Here is a 16760-nt window from a genome sequence, read left to right as displayed (position 1 = left end):
ACTCACCTCAGCCTCCCAAAGGCGTGGGATTACAGGCTGAGCCACTGAGCCCGGCTGATAGATTATTTTATTGTATTAAATTAACAGGATTTCTTTTTAGAGAAGCTTGAGAGTAACAGCAAAAATGAGCGGAAGCTGCAGTGTTCCCATATACCCTCTGATCCCCCACACACAGGGTCCCTCACTGCCACACGCTACCAGTGATTATAATCGGTGAGGGACACCGAGGTGTCATTATCCTGCAATGCTGTAGTCTGCATGATGGTCACTCTTGGTACTGAAAATTCAGTGCATAGATTCTTTTAGATTCTTTTTGTATACATAGGCACACACACACACATCCACACAGATGATGGGTTCCCCAAACACGTTGTCAGCTATCAAGAATTTCACCCAAGGGGCGGCCGATCATTTATCCACTTGGTCACTCGTCCAACAGAAATGACTGAGAATGCCGGGACCGTGTTGACTTCTGGTGGCTTCTGGGCACTCTTCCCAGCTTGAAATGTGTGCCTTTGAGAAGCACGGGGGGTTTCTGCAAGAGAAACACACCTGGCTGGCGGAAGGGAGGACAGGGCTGGCGCTTCCCTCACTGGACACTGTCTTCCTCAAGAGCCATGAGGGCATTCCGACCCTACGGCTCACACTCTCCCCTTCGCCCTCTCCTCCCCGACACACACATTGGTCAAGGTGGTGGGGACGTCCATCGCACTCGCGGACTTTTCGAGAAGCTTTTGGGGCCACGTGAAAACAAACATCTTCATCTTTACAGGGAAACATGATTGTGGCAGGGAAAAGCTGATTCAATATCCACTGATTAAATATGAGAAAAGCAACAGGAGTATTATTTATTGTTGGCAATTAATCAGACTTAATCCTTCGGGTGGCCAAGGCCAGCCCCCGGACCCAGCCGCATTCAGGGAACAATTAGGGCACTTCGAGCCACCATGGGCACTGCCAGCAAGCTCTGCCCAGATCGCTGGGGAAGGAGTCGTGGGTGTGTATTATTTATGTTCCCCTTCCAGAACAAGCCCATCAAAAGAACAAAGCCTCCCCTCCGCTGGCAGCGGGGCAGCTCTGACATATGGTGCTTGGCTGGCTCTCTCTGCCCAGGAGTGGGCGTCTAAGCTGCGCGAAGGTGCCGCCTGCAGCCATCTGCTGAGTGCCAGCGCTGCTCACGGCCTGAGCTGAATTCTAACTGCAAAATGGGACCACGGGAAGGAGGGGAGGGGAGATGCTGGAACCCAAGACATGGCCTTGTGACAATGGAAATGTGCCCGTCCAGACTGTCATACATGACACACGTGGTCTGAGTTCATTCTCTAGGAGGTACATGAGATCGTGGGGGGTGTATGTGTGTATGTGGGTGTGGGTGTGTGTGGGTGAGAAAGAGAGAGAGAGAGAGAGAGAGAGAGAGAGAGAGAGAGAGAGAGAGAGGGAGGGAAGGGGACAGGGAGGCTATTTGTAGGTTTCCGACCACAATTTACCTCCATATGGTATTTCTAGTCTTTGTCACAGATGCTTATGACAACAGTCACAGCGAAAGCACCCACAGTGGGTGAAAACTGGGCTTTCGGGAGCAATTTGGGTCATAGAATGAATGTTTAGTAACATGTGACACGACCATCATCCTTTTTAACTCATGGGTTCCGGAATGGAAGACAGGAGAATCCACGTAGGGCTTGTGGCATGAGTTTGGCCCTTTTTGTGTATAAACTTTGCCCTGTGTCCCTCCCTGTCATTTAACAGCAGAGTTGGAGGCATGGGTGGGAGCCACACAGCACTGAGCTGCAGTGTGTGTGTGTGTGTGTGTGTGTGTGTGTGTGTGTGTTCCTCGAAGCAATGTGTGTTCATTCATGTCACAGACCACCTGCTGTTGTCCTCAGAGTGACTTGCCCATGTCCAGGTGCTGGGAAAGACACAGATGCAGTTTTTAAAATATATTTTTTATTTTTTGAGTTGGAGTCTTACTCTTTGTCACCCAGGCTGGAGTGCAATGGCACGCTCATAGCCACCGCAGCCTCGACCCGCTGGACTCAGGCAATCCTTCCACCTCAGCCTTCCAAGTAGCTGGAACTACAGATGCATGCCACCACGCCCGGCTAGTTTTGTGTGTGTGTGTGTGTGTGTGTGTGTGTGTGTGTGTGATTTATTGTAGAGACGAGGTCTTACCAAGTTACCCAGGCTGGTCTTGAACCCCTGGGCCCCCCGGCTCAGACACTCAGACAATCCCCTCACCCTGGTCTCCCAAAGTGCTGGGATTACAGGCTGAGTCATTGTGCCCGGCCCAGATGCACATTTTAAAAAAACTAATTCAAAACGCATATTTGTCCTTGTAGATTATGAAATCTGTCATTCTCTTGCCTTGAGCAGTGGACATTAATACCTTAAGCTAAGGTATTAATCATGGTTTACTCCTGCTTTGTTTCTCCTTCTGACAGATACTCAGGGATCACCCCACACCTGAGATAGTCCCAAGACGAGCCATTTTCTCCTTTCTCCCAGCATGTCTGAAACCAAATGCCTTTGGAGGATTGCTAATCTCACAGCAAAGGCAGGACAGGTGGGGATGGCATCTCTCCAAGCTAAGATACTTTTTCCCCAGACCTGGAGAGAAAAAAAAATGTAAGAGAAAAACTTGAATACTTTTGTTTCCTTGGGGCATTTCTCTTTTAGAGTTAAAAAAAACATGATGATCCCTGGTCCTTGTATTCAGCATCAGGAGAAGGTGGCCCTCACCCCTCAACCTTCCCCGGTAATCTTCCAGATCATTTTTGGGCCTTGTTAGCGGAATGCCCTGGGAAATGTCCCATTTGGCATTGATGTGAGGGGAGATTTAGGTGGCTTTGAAATACGCCCTGATTCTGCCATTTGTGAACCCCTGGTGTGAGGTATTATTGTCCAGACATAGACACTTTCCCCCCACACTTGGCTTCTTTCTGTCCCCTCAGGGCGACCCTGTGGGCAAGGCTGGTCTCTGCAGAATATGCATATGCCCTGTCACCTGGACACAGGTGATGGAGCAGAGCTGAAACCAATGTAGGTGGAGCCCTTACATGCTAAAATCGTAAACATAGCAATTTGAATCATTAACTTGCTTGATTATAACTGCTTGCTGTTATAATATACAAATTAATATATATTGTTTTAAAATATAAATGAAAAAATATATATTTTGGGTTCTTTGTCGCCATCCGAGTCGCCTGTAAGTTCTAATAAGCCAATGTCTCTCCCTGCTGGGCCTCCAGGCGACTTCTTTGGCAGAGGTAAAGAACGTTATGTGCAAGCCCTCTCTGGTTTGGGGTTGGTGCCTTAGACCTAGGGAAGCACATGGAACTTTCTCCCCAGCCAAGGAATAAAATCTGAAAGCATGATATTTAATTTGTAAGAATTTAAGAGAAGTAGGAAATTCAATTTTTGTATCCCAGCAAGCACAACCTAACTGTAGTTCGAGGTTGTTTTCCAGAGACCATCAATGTCTCCTCAAGGGATACTCGACTTCAGCCATGGTGAGGCTGCTTTGATATAGAGTCATTGTAATCAAGGCTTCATCCGAGACAGGTGAGCTTCCAAGCTGAGAGCCTCACACCAAATTCTTCTTTTTTTTTTGAGTTGGAGTCTCATTCTGTCATCCAGACTGGAGTGTAGTGGCCGCTCCTGGCCACCACAGCCTCGACCTGCTGGGCTCCGGGGATCCTTCCGCCTCAGCCTCCCAAGTAGCTGGAACTACAGGCGAGCGCTACCACACCCGGCTAATTTTTTGATTTATTGTAGAGATGAGGTCTCACCAAGTTGCCCAGGCGGGTCTCGAACCTGCAGGCTCAGGCAATCCACTCACCCCAGCCTCCCAAGGCACGGGATTACAGGCTGAGCCACCAAGCCCGGCTCACACCAACTTCTTAAGGTAGGAGTTGGCAAACTTCTTCTATCAAGGACCAGATCCTTGGCATTTGAGGCTTCGTGGGTGGAAGCAAAACAGAGCCACCGCTCTCATGGAAAAGCCTTTTTCAAACTTACAATTTACATCTAAAACATGAAAACTATTCTTAGCTCTCTGGCTATACACAACTTGCAGCAGGCTAGATTTGACCAGTAGGCAAACATGTAAAGTCCCCCGCAACATCCTCATAGGTGGCTGTCCATATTTTGCTTACATTCCTCTAAGCCACAGGAAACTCACCACCTCTCAGAATCACACGACTACAACCATTTAAGGGAAGCTAAAATTGCTGGAAAACACGTCTTTATACTGAAGTCGAATTTGCCTGCTGAATCTTGTTACTAAAGAATGTCTTTAAGTTCTGACTGAAATCATTGTAAGAGCTGATTTAAATTTTTAGACATATTTTTTGATGGAAACCATTCTCTCGCAGCCAATGTTGGAAACTTTTCTTAGTGTGCTAGAGTCATTATGAAAATAAATTATTATATTGTCCTCACTCATAAACGGACCCTGAACATTTACCATAATGCTGTAAGAAAGGGATCGGCAGTAGAGGAGACTGCCAGGGTGGGGGTGTCACATAACATCAATAAGGGTACCTGATCGCAAACCAGGGGAAGTGAGGACCAAAGGGAGGCTCAAACTTTACCTGTACCACGTCCACTTATGTGTCTAATCCTGAATTGTACCACACATCTGTAAAAGAAAACATAAAATTTTTTTAAAGTATTGTATTGTGCTCTAATGCAAAGAAACCCTCAGGAGTTTCCAGGGTATATAAAGTTATTTGCCTTTGTACTAAACGTTCCCACACTGCAATGCTCCACAAATTTTTGTTTCTTTTTTTCCAGTTTTTCTACCTGATCCCTCATTACAGGGATGTGACCTGTGTCTCTTTGTGTGCCTACTGAAACAGTTCACTTTCCTCTCCTAATTCAATGCTGCTAATCTTCCCTGGACTTGAACTAGATAGCTAAGAGAGAACAGAACCCATAAACCCTGGGGCCTTCCGTATTTGACTTGAGTACTTTCACCAGTGAAGGATTCATACAACTTACAGGATTTCTCTCTCTCTCTCTCTCTCTGTCTGTCTGTCTCTCTCTCTCTCTCTCCCTCTCCCTCTCCCTCCCACCAACACTAGGTAGGCTTTCGACAAAATGTAAAAGTTTGCCAAAGTCATTATTGCCATCTGTATAGTTTATTGATTATAAATTCCTTGAAGGCAGTGACTTTCTTTTTCAACGTCATAGCTTTCGATCTTAGGGCAGTGCTTTCCATCCAGTAAAAATTCAACCAGTGGTCCTGAAAGATGGAAAAATTAAGAGGTTTGAGGATAGTATTCGGTTGATTTACTTCAGCATAACTCAATTTCCTATGGAAGCTTTTTGTGTATCTGTCTGTTTGACTAACACGGAGATCAGGATTATTAAGTAGTAGAGTTTAGAAATCAAAAGAAATCAGCCCTTGGGGAGACAACACCCAAAAAACAAAAAACAAAACCGAAATTATCTTTTGGAGGGTGGGTCCCTTGTAGCACAGGCATCCCCCACTAGGTAAGTGTTCTAGGAACCCACTGGCATCAGTATATCTGCTAGTGTTGCTGTGTTTGGCTTTAGTCCATTTTTAGAAAAGATTCTTTCAGTGCATTTGCCCATTTCATGATGGGTGATTTACGAGTGCACCTGCCCACACTGCGCTGAGTGTTCAGCAGTTTCTTGCCCAAAGCAGCATGTGACTCTAGTTATGGTTTCCTGGAAGGCTGAGACAGCAGGATCACCTGAGCCTAGCAGGTCGAGGCTGTGGCGCTCACGAGCATGTCACTGCACTCCAGATTGGGCGACAGAGTGAGAGATTCTGACATTTCTAACAGTGACCATGTGCTCTCCAGAATCACTTCATCTGATGCCTCACCCTCCCTTTCATCCGATCTTGCCCCTGGAGACTTTTTGTCTTTGTTTTTCCAGATGAAAAATGTCCTCGAAGGGAAATGTTTGGCTGATGTGGAAGAGATGAAACCAGAAGCACTCAAAGGCACCCAAAGGGACAAGTTCAAAAGCTGCTCTGAGCTGCAGGAAAGGCATCTTGACGGGTGTATCGCATCAAACAGAGAGGACTTTGAAGGTGACTGAAGTCTAAACATGTAAGAATAAATACAAAATTTTAAAATAAATACCAGGTTTTGGGGGATTCCCCTTTGTAAATAGAGACAGGCAAATTCCAGCATGCTCTCTAGTTCTGCAGACCCAACACTGGCTCTGGTGAAGCCCGGGTCGATGGGATATATGTCGATGTGAACAGACCGCCCTGACAGCCTGTGAGACTAAATTCAGAGCTCAGGGAACTATGTGGCAGTGGTCTCTGTTTGTAGTTCAGATGTTGGGAGGTACCAGTGAGCTTTAACTAATTACACCTCAAATCACCCCCAGGAGGTAGGTAATGATTATAGATGCACTTGGCTAAAGTAACTCGGAATGTCTTAATAATCACTTAATAGAATCTTATCATGAGAAGCAAATTACATTAAATGGGTAAATGAGTTGACTGTGAGAGGCAGAGCTAGGAAATAAAATGCTATGGGGGGTTTTATATGGGAAAAATCTAATTAACGCCTTTTTAAGAGAGTTGGCCCCTCGGCTTTTTCATGTCCCTCACAGTGCCTATCACAGGGTTCTGCCCTGAACAAATAATTTCTTGATCGAGGCGGAAGAAAGTAGAGGTAAAAATAAAGGATGTGAAAAGCTGCAGGGGGGGAGGTGGACCTAGAAGCCACCATCACAATTCTACTCAGAAGCAAATAGCAAAATGATTTCATTGTGAAACTGTGTGAGCTATAGAATAGTGACCCCTGTCTTTCCAGTTTTCTTAAGCAAAACAACCGTCGCCATGTCATGGACACAAAATGCCAACTAGGTAGATGGCTGTGCTTTCCACATACACGATTTGGGAAACCTTTGTGCTGAAAGAACAAAGCCTGGGTGTTAAGGCAGCAACAGACTTGGCCAAGAGCCTTCCTGGATGGGCGTAGGGTCAGGAGACGCAGGAGGAAAGACAGTTGGAATTTTGTGTCCCACCCGAAGACAAGAAGACATCATGACAGCTGCTGGGGGACTTGTGATGCTGCCAGTGGGTGGGTGGGCGAGGGAGGTAAAGGGAGGGGTGGGCTTAGCTCAGGTGAAGTGATTCTGGAGAGCACATGGTCACTGTTAGAAATGTCAGAATCTCTCACTCTGTCGCCCAAGCTGGAATAAGTGGCATGCTCGTGACCATCACAGCCTCGACCTGCTGGGCTCAGGTGATCCTCCTGCCTCAGCCTGCCAGGAAACCAGAACTAGAGTCACACAGCCACCATGTCCACTAATTCTTTAAAATTTATTGTATAGATGAAATCTTGCTGTGTTCCCCAACTGGTCTTGAACCCCTGGGCTCAGGTAATCCTCTTACCTCCGCCTCCCAAAATGCTGGGATTCCAGATGTGAGCTACCACACCTGGCAGAGCTGAGTTTTAAAAGAAAACTGGAGGATAGCAGGAAGGTATGGACAAAATCCAGAGGACACTTGCACAATCCGCAGATCCAACATTTGGAGAGCAGGGGCATGAGGTATAGGGAAGCCAGCATGAGAGGCTGGGAGTACAGGGGTGTCAGATTCCCAGGACGGGCAGAGCAGCCAAGACCCATATATATTTTGAGTCAGAGTCTCACTCTGTCGCCCAGACTGGAGTGTAGCAACACACTCACGACCACCACAGCCTCAACCTGCTGGGTTCAGGCGATCCTTCCGCCTCAGCCTCCCGAGTAGCTAGAACCACCATGCCAAGCTAATTTTTTATTTATTTATTGTAGAGACGAGGTCTCGCCAAGTTGCCCAGCTGGTCTCAAGCCCCTGGGCTCAGGCAATCCTCTCGCCTCTGGCATCCAAAGCACTGGGATTACAGGTGTGAGCCACCGCACCCAGCTGATATTTATATGTGTTATGTGAATACACACACACACACACACACACACACACACACACACATACACACATACACCAAACTGCTCTAAAACGACACTACAGAGACCAGAAAGAGGAAAAGATGAGGGAACTTTCTACTTTTTTCCAGTAGAGCTCCATTATATGACTTTTTTCTTCTATAAGGGACATGCATCCGATAAAACAACTATGGCATGTTTATGTTTAAAAATGAAATAGGCAGGTTGCGTGGAAGGATGTGCCACTCACAGAAGGGACACCAGGGCTTTGGGCTTTGCTGGGAGAAAAGGCCTCCATTTTTATTGAAAGGACAAGATGGGCCCTGAAGCTGGGAGCCTGCTGGGAGCTCTTTTTCCCACAAGGTGAAGAAATGTCACCCCAGCCCTTCTTTTGGGGGTAGCACTATGAATACGAGGTGTTTTTCTTTTTATTTTATTATAGAGATGTGAAAACCAAACCAGGGCTCACTACACAAGCAGGCTGCATGCAGGTGAGTTCTGGGCCTCCAACTGGCCCTCATTTCTCCTGGTTTAGGACCAGGTAGCCTTTGTGTTGTTCTGTGCCCCCCTGCCTCCCCTGGCAGTGCCCAGTGACTGTTGTTCCCTCCCCTGTGCTCAAGGCGCCATTCTGTGCCCTTGTCTGCTTTCCTGTGCTTGACTTAACGCTCCTGTTTGCTTCCATCTCCCTGCCGACCACGTTGCCCTGTGTGGCATCAGGAAGTTACCCTCCTCTGCCCCAGTCCTGAGGCTGCGAGGGTCCCGGGATATGAGGCCTAACGACATGGTCTGTTCTTCTCATGCCGGCGACCATCAGACCCGGGCATGAGGCATGTTAGCATCCTTCTAATTGAGCACAGGACGTTCTGTGTTCCTTCAGCACTGTTTTCTGTCTGGTCGGGGGGACTAATAACAGAAAACAAGCAGGCATGATGGGCAATCAAGGCTGCTTTTTGCACAAGGAGGAACCAGCAGCGGTAAAGAACGAGGCACTGATGGATGCCTGGAATGCAGACAGAGCAGACTCTTCCAGTATCATCCAAAGACTTAAGTTGTCCGATGTGATACCATCTACAGCCGCTCAGCGGTAATAATCAAATGGGTCTCCCAAACCTCTCCATAGGTGCTCAGGTGGGTGTGAATCACAGATTCTTCTGTCTCTCTGCAACACAGCTTCCCACAGGATCCCTGGGGAAATTTAATAACATGCCATTTAGCAAATTAGAAGGTGAAGCAAATTAAATACGGTAAATCAAAGCAAAGATGAGAAACAAAGTTGAAGCGAGCAGGCCTTTTCAAAGCATGCAGATTTGAAAATATGAGGCTTCCAAATGGTTAGCAAAAAAAAAACAAAAAAAAAAAAAAAAAAGAGAAGTTACCATGGCAACTTCTAAAGTCTGTCTAGCTAGCGGCCACAGGCTTGCAAAGTGTCCTGCTCTGTAGCGGGAAATGTTTCAGGGCTGGTTTTGGATTTTTTTCCCTAAAACATTTGAATGCACAGTAGTAGAGAGCAGAATGGAGGTTGGATCTTTTAAATTAAGGAACAGAATCAAGAAAAAACTTCATGGATTGGCAGCCACCTTGAAATAACAGGAACAGCCTTCTAAGGCCTGAGATTTCTGGAAAGGAGCTGAGGCTTTGGGACATACCGACTGACCACTGGGTGTCGCTGTTGCCCCGCCGCTGGGCTCTGCCGCGCTCTCCCCTCGCCAGGGAAAGATGTCCTTCCTTTCCAAGCAGGTCCTCCCTTCTGTGAATGGCCCTAACGTTTGTGGATTCAAAATATATTTATAGTGTCTGCCATGTGCCAGAAACCGTGCGAGCCTCTGGGGATAGGCTGGTGAGCTGGCAGTTTGTGGACCTCATGTTCTAGCAAGACACAAGGAAACAGACAAATGAAATAATTGCAGGCTGGATGAGGTCCAGGAAGGAAGAGGCCAGGCCCAGGTGATGGGGACTAAGGTGAGCAACTGCTTTTACACAAGGTGGTCAGGGTAGACCTTTGTGATGGGTTATTAGGCGGAGACCCGAGGGATAACAAGGCATGCACTCTTGGGAAGGAATGAGGAAGAGTGTAGCCTGCAGAGGACAAAGTTCCAGCGTGGCTGAATGAGAGAATGAGCTGGTAGGGACAGGTGTGGGCAGGCATGAGCCAGTAGGGACCAGGTCATGCAGAAACCTCTAGGCCATGGTCACACTTCAGCTCAGACTTTATTCTTGGGGCAAAGGGAAGCCTGTGAAGAGTTTAAGCAGCAGAACCAGGTCATTTAACTGAAATAGTTTGCTTTTCACATTGTACTGCAGTCCCCACTATATCATCTGTTACTTTGAATATAAACACTTTGCATATTCACTACTGTAACAATTTTATATTTTTTGCACACCTTTTTTTTTTGGAGAGATGAGGTCTGGTCTCAAACTCCCAGACTCAAGCAATCCTCCTGCCTCAACCTCCCAAAGTACTGGGATTATAGGCATGAACCACCGCACCTGGCCACAGTTATTGTTTTCATAATACAAGCTGTAGGATATAAAGCTTAATGGAATCTGTGCTGGTGGGGCAGAGCTGAAGAAGTCTGAAAGTAGACAAAATGCAGACAGTGAGAGAGTGCAGGGCTGTGACCTGAGTTGGGAGACTGGGTACCTACCCCTCCTCAGTCTGCAATTATTTCATTTGTCTGCTGTCATTACCCTCCCGCTTGTATTCCATCCTCCTAGAATCTGGGATCCAGAGACTGTCCTGCCCATCTTAGTAACCACAAAGATTAGCACAGGAACACAGTAGACTCTCAGTAAGTGTCGGATGGAAGGGTGAATGGATGTGTGGAGGGAAGGATGGGAGGCAGAAGGTTAGAGTGTGGAAATTCCAATGCTGGATGAGTGAGTCTTCTACAGAAATCTGTTGACACTTTAGAGAAAAGAGTCATTTTCAACTTCCAGGTATGGCTGGTCCTACCTATCCATGGATTCTACCTATTCATGGATTCTACAGCCGTGGATTGAACCAACCCTGGATCAAAAACATGTACAAAATAAAATTTTAAAATGAAATAACAGTAAAATAACACAAATAAAAACAATACAGGGTCAGGGTTGGTGGATCACGCTTGTAATCCCAGTACTCTGGGAGGATTGCCTGAGCCCAGGAGTTTAAGTTCAGCCTAGGCAACATAGTGAGACCTCGTCTCTATAAAAAAAAAAAAATTTAGCTGGGCCTGGTGGTGCATGCCTGTAGTCCCAGCTACTCAGGAGGCTGAGATGGAAGGATTGCCTGAGCCCAGGAGATCAAGGCTGCAGTGAGCTATGATCGTGCCACTACACTTCAGCCTGGGAGAGAGAGTGAGACTCTGACTCAAAAAAAAAAAAATAGTATGACAACAACATAGCATTGACATTGCATTTGGTATTATAAGTAATCTAGAGCTGATTTAAAGTCTATGGGAGGATGTAAGTAGGTTATATGCAAATACTTCACCGTTTTATATCAGGGACTTGAGCATCTGTGGATTTCGGCATCTGCAAGAGAGTTCCTGAATGCAGTCACCCACGGACACTGAGGAATGACTGTCTAAGACAAGCATGTCCTACCCGCAGCCCACGGGTTGTATGCGGTCCAGGACAGCTAGACATTTGGCCCCACAAAATCTTTTAGCATCTTGTATATTTTAGCACTTATTTTCTTGGTGGCCCCATGCATAATTCCACTTTCGAAGCTCACAATCATAACTCATTCATGACATTGCTTTCTGGCAGCCCATGCACTTGTGACCAGCTGTTTTCAATGATGAGACCCAGGAAGAGCAAAATTCAAACAAACACTTCTGACGAGCACCTTGAGAACTCACTAAGAATTGCAACCACTTCCACTGAGCCAAACACTGATAGATTAGTTTCACAAAAACGAGGTCACATTTTCCACTCATTTTGTATTGTTCTCATTTTCCTCAACTTCATAATAAAATATTTAAAAAAGAAGTCTTATTATGTATATACACTAACTATATTATACACTTTATGTGTGAGCCAAGACGATTCCTCTTTACTCAGTGCAACCCAGCAAAGCCAAAAGGTTGGACAGATACCCCTGGTCTAAGACCAAGCCGTTTCTCTGGCCTCTTTGTGTGTTTCCCAAATATTGATTGAGCACCTACTATGTACAAGGCACTGTGCTGGACACGGGGACACAAAAATGAGTAAGACAAAAAGGTAACTGTAAAACAGCCTCAGGTATGTCCTTCAGGAGGTGTTTTAGAAGACAACATTGTTATCACAGGAGATAGTAGTTCTATGTGTGTTATTGCCCCTGAAGGCTTTCCAAGGGGACAAATGTAGAGGTGGAAGACTGATATTGGTGATCTTGACCCCGTGTAGGCTATTGTGTGTACTAAGCCAATGTGTATGTTTTGTGGCTCAGTTTTTAAAATTTAGAAAGTAGAAAAAAAAACCCCACAAAATTAAAAAATATAAAAAAGCTTATAGAACAAGGATATAAAGAAAGAAAATATTTTGTATAATCATACAATGTGTTTGTGTTTTAAGCTAACTGTTATTACAAAAGAGTCGAAAGGTTTAAAAATATTGATAAGTTTATAAAGTAAAAGTGTTACAGGAAAAAAAAAAAAGAAAAGAAAAAAGAAAAGGATTGGCAGTAGTGAGAAACTGCCAGGGGAGAGGGCGGTGGGATTGGCAGTTGAGGGAAACTGCCAGGGGAGGGAGGGGCACACCTCAGCAACAAGGGCGCCTGCATAATGAACGTTTGTATACCTAACCCTGAATTGTACCCCACATCTTTAAAATAAAAAATTAATAATAATAATAAAAAGATGAGTAAGACTTCATCACAATCACGCTATTTGCAGTCAATAAAGGAAATAAGCCCAAGGTATAATCAATTCACAGTTCAGAAAGTCTTATGCCTACAAGGCGAGATGTAAGGGCAGTGCTGTAGGGGTTAAGTGAGAGAGAGCAGACTTTCCACGGTGAAGGTCAAGAAAAGTTTTCTGACGGTGACATCTGAGTCTCATCTCCAAGGATGGGTGGTTTCCTCCTGGGATGACAGAACTCCCGGAGCCTCCACTCAGAGCTGAGAGTGCTGGCTTGTCCCGAGCACACTGTGCTCAAGGAGGAAGAATGCAAATCCCTCCTTTATTTTTGTACCTCCATTCTGTGTGTGCACCCAGGGTATTGGCATCCATCCAGAGAGTTCCTCCTCCCAGACCGCGAGCTGCGGGCCACCATTGACAGGGACCTGCATATGGAGCTGACCACAGCATTCCCAGACGTTCTTAGCAGTCTTTGTGCTTCCTGTGAGAGTCTTTAGTTTGGGGTCATGCTTCATTTTTTTACTGCAGTATTTTTCCAACAACAGACGCTGTCCTTCATGGGTCAGGTGATCAATACAGCAGATGTGACCAGCATTTTAAAAACGGAATTGAAGGCCAAGTGCAGTGTTTCATGCCTGTAATCCCAGCACTTTGGGAGGCCAAGGTGAGAGGATTGCTTGAGCCCAAGAGTTTGAGACCAGCCTGGGCAACACAGCGAGACCGTGTCTCTACAAAAGATAAAAAAAATTAGCTAGGCCGGGCTTGGTAGCTCAGCCTGTAATCCCAGCGCTTTGGGAGGCCGAGGTGAGTGGATTGCCTGAGCCCGTGGGTTCGAGACCCGCCTGGGCAATTTGGTGAGACCTCATCTCTACAATAAATAAAAGAAAAAAAAATTAGCCAGGCATGGTAGCACGCGCCTGTAGTTCCAGCTACTTGGAAGGCTGAGGCAAAAGGATCACCAGAACCCAGCAGGTTGAGGCTACAGTGGCCGGGAGCGGCCACTGCACTCCAGTCTGGGCAACAGAGTGAGACTCCAACTCAAAAAAAATTAGCTGGACATGGTGGTGCATGCCTGTAGTCTCGGCTACTTGGAAGGCTAAGACGGAAGGATCACCTGAGCGCAGGAGGTCGAAGGTGCAGTGACCTGTGATCATGCCACTGCACTCTAACCTGGGTGACAAAGTGAGACTCCAATTAAAAAAAAATTAAAAAGTGGACAGAATAGAATGGAAACAATGAAGGTGCATTGCATAGCAAGGGAAAGCTTTTCTGGTTGAGCAAAGTGTATTAATAGAGGCAGTCCTGCTGGGTGATCGTGTCTGAGAGGGTCCGGGTGTTGGTGACCACCTCTTATGTGATGCCAAGCTCTCATAGAGTGGAGCTGAGGCTCCCAATTTAAGACTCAGAGATTCAGATCTCCTCTAAGGCTTGTGAACATGAGCTGCACATTCATGTCAAAAAATGAATCAACTGGCTGAGCGCAGTGGCTCCTCCTGCAATCCCAACCCTTTGAAAGATGAGAGGATTACTTGAGCCCAGGAGTTCAAGACCAACCTGGGCAATATAACAAGACCTTGTCTCAGAGGGAGAGAGAGATAAAAAAAAAAAAACTGAAATAGTGGCAAAAAAACCAGATAATTACAAAAAAATTTATTCAACTGATGACAACCCAACATTTATGCTATCACGTAGTGAAAAACACTTTTGCACTAAACATGAACATTTTTCAAAGGCAGATGCTTTCTTTGGAGTGGCACTGAAATATTCCCAATTCTCCGTCTTTCCATGTTAGCACATGACCTCCTGTGCTAGCCAAAGGAGCTTTATGTCCGCCCTCTGGGCCATGTGTCTCGTCAGGCAGGGAAATACAAGTCAAAGTACCGAGGAAATAATTGTGCCAGGGAGTCACCCAGAGCCTCACACAGTCCTTCTAGGTCATGTTGTTAGAATTGTTTGCAAATATGAGGCTTCTGCCACTAACGGATTCTGTTGAGATTCAATACGCCACTGTTTTCCACTTCACTGATGTCTCACAGATACCTTCACATGACTGGTGGAATTTGGGGCATGCCTTAAATTCTCACCTTCAAATGTAGGCTGTGAAACTGTGGGAGCATAATTAAATTTGGATAGAACCAAGTAATGTCTAGTTTGTCATTAGCTTATTATTATTGGTTTTTTAAAATGTAATTGTCTCTATTTTTTTTTGCTGCTATCTCATTTTTTTTTCCTAAGATGAGGTCTCGCTATGTTGCCCAGGCTGGTCTTGAACTCCTGGGCTCAAGCAGTCCTCCCTCCTCGGCCTCCCAAAGTGCTGGGATTGCATGTGAGAGCCATCCTGCTCGGCCAGTTGATTATTATTATTATTTTTGACTCAATTAACATTTACAAGTCCCAGTAAGTGCAAAGAACTTATTATGTGCCAGGGACCCAGTGATAAACAAGCATGGTCTCTGTCCTCAGGAAGTTCAAGTCCACTCAGCATTCCTCAAGTCACTGTGACATTGTTCCTTCAGGGAATGGCATTATGGAGAATAACACATGTAGGGGAAAAGCCTCAACTGTTTCTAAGCCAATGAAGACCTTTTAATGATGGCATCAACACATCAGCAGTGCCAGGGATCTGTGGTTATTGTAAAGTGATTGCCCCCTTTACACAAGATCCAGACCGATCTCAAAAATTAATTAGCAAAAGCACATCTACGCTGTCTAGAGCATGTTAGGAGAACTTGGAACAGAGGGCAGGCTTGGGCAAGTGTGGGCAGAAATGGCTGAAGTCCCTCTTCTCTTAATAGTTCTTACATTGTTCCCATACATTGCAGGTGATTCGCAACCAGTGAAATCCTACAGGGAAAGAGAATGTCACTTTCCTCTGTCAGTGTCATAAGCTATCAGGCCATGGCAACCAACGAGCTGGTGAAGTGTATTCACATATGCAAAGTTCCTGCACTTTATGCTGAATCTTTTTTTTTAACTAAAAATTTAAAAAAATATATTTTATTTTAAATATGTGGGGTACAATTCAGGTTTAGGTATACAGATGTTCATTATGCAGGTACCCTTGTTGATGAGGTGTGCCCCCTCCCTGGCAGTTTCCCGCTACTGCCAATCCCTTTCTTAGAGTCTTACGATAGTTGTTCAAAGTCCGCTTATGAGTGAGAACGTGTGATCCTCGGTTCTTTGTTTCTGTGATAGATCACTCCGTATTATAGCCTCTAAGTCCACCCAAGTTGCTGAGAAGTTCATAATTTTGTCGTTCTTTATGACTGTGGAATATTCCATCGTGTATATGTAGCACTTTTTTTTATACAGTTCTCTTTCAATGGGCAGCGTGGTTGGTTCCATGTTTCTGCTATTGTGAACAATGCTGCAACAAACATACGTGTGCAGGTATCTTTTTCATAGAGTGATTTGAGTTCCTCCAGGTATACTCCCAGCAGGGGGACTGCGGGGTCATATGGGAGGTCAAGTTTTAGATCTTATAGGAATCTATGCTGATTCTTGATACACTAGCACTAAGTTTCTCATGCTGTAGATCCTGCTTGACACACTTTTCCTGCTGAAGGGAAGGGCATGACCTCATGAACTTGTAGTGACCCACAAGGTCATGTCACAGGCTAGAGGGCTGGGAAAATCCACAGAGGCCAGATCGTGTCAACCTGTCTTAAAGACTGCGGCCCCACCACCAACCAAGGCCACCTTTGTTCCAAGACTCTTGGGTCTTTTCTGTGGTAGATTCAAAAAACAGTCTGATTCAAACCCTTAAGTCTTAGAGAACTCTGGCATCACTGAGCATGGTCATTATAAAATGAACACACAAATGAACAAAGAAACTCTGGCCAACTGCTACCTGTTCAGCAACCCCAGTGTTCTCAGGAGCAGAGGTGGCCTAGAGATGACCCACTCTTGTGTCATTGCCTCAAGTCTCCATCAAGATCAGTCCAGATCCACAGGTGTGTCAGAAGCCCGCTGGTTTCAGCAGGTAAGGACACCTGACTTACTCATTCTACACTATCTTACATCCAA

This window comes from Carlito syrichta, unplaced genomic scaffold (genome assembly GCF_000164805.1).
Source record: "Carlito syrichta isolate Samal-C Ts95f unplaced genomic scaffold, Tarsius_syrichta-2.0.1 Scaffold308051, whole genome shotgun sequence".
NCBI lineage: Eukaryota > Metazoa > Chordata > Mammalia > Primates > Tarsiidae > Carlito > Carlito syrichta.
The sequence above is the reverse complement of the archived record's forward strand: the minus strand, read 5'-3'. Positions refer to the sequence as shown.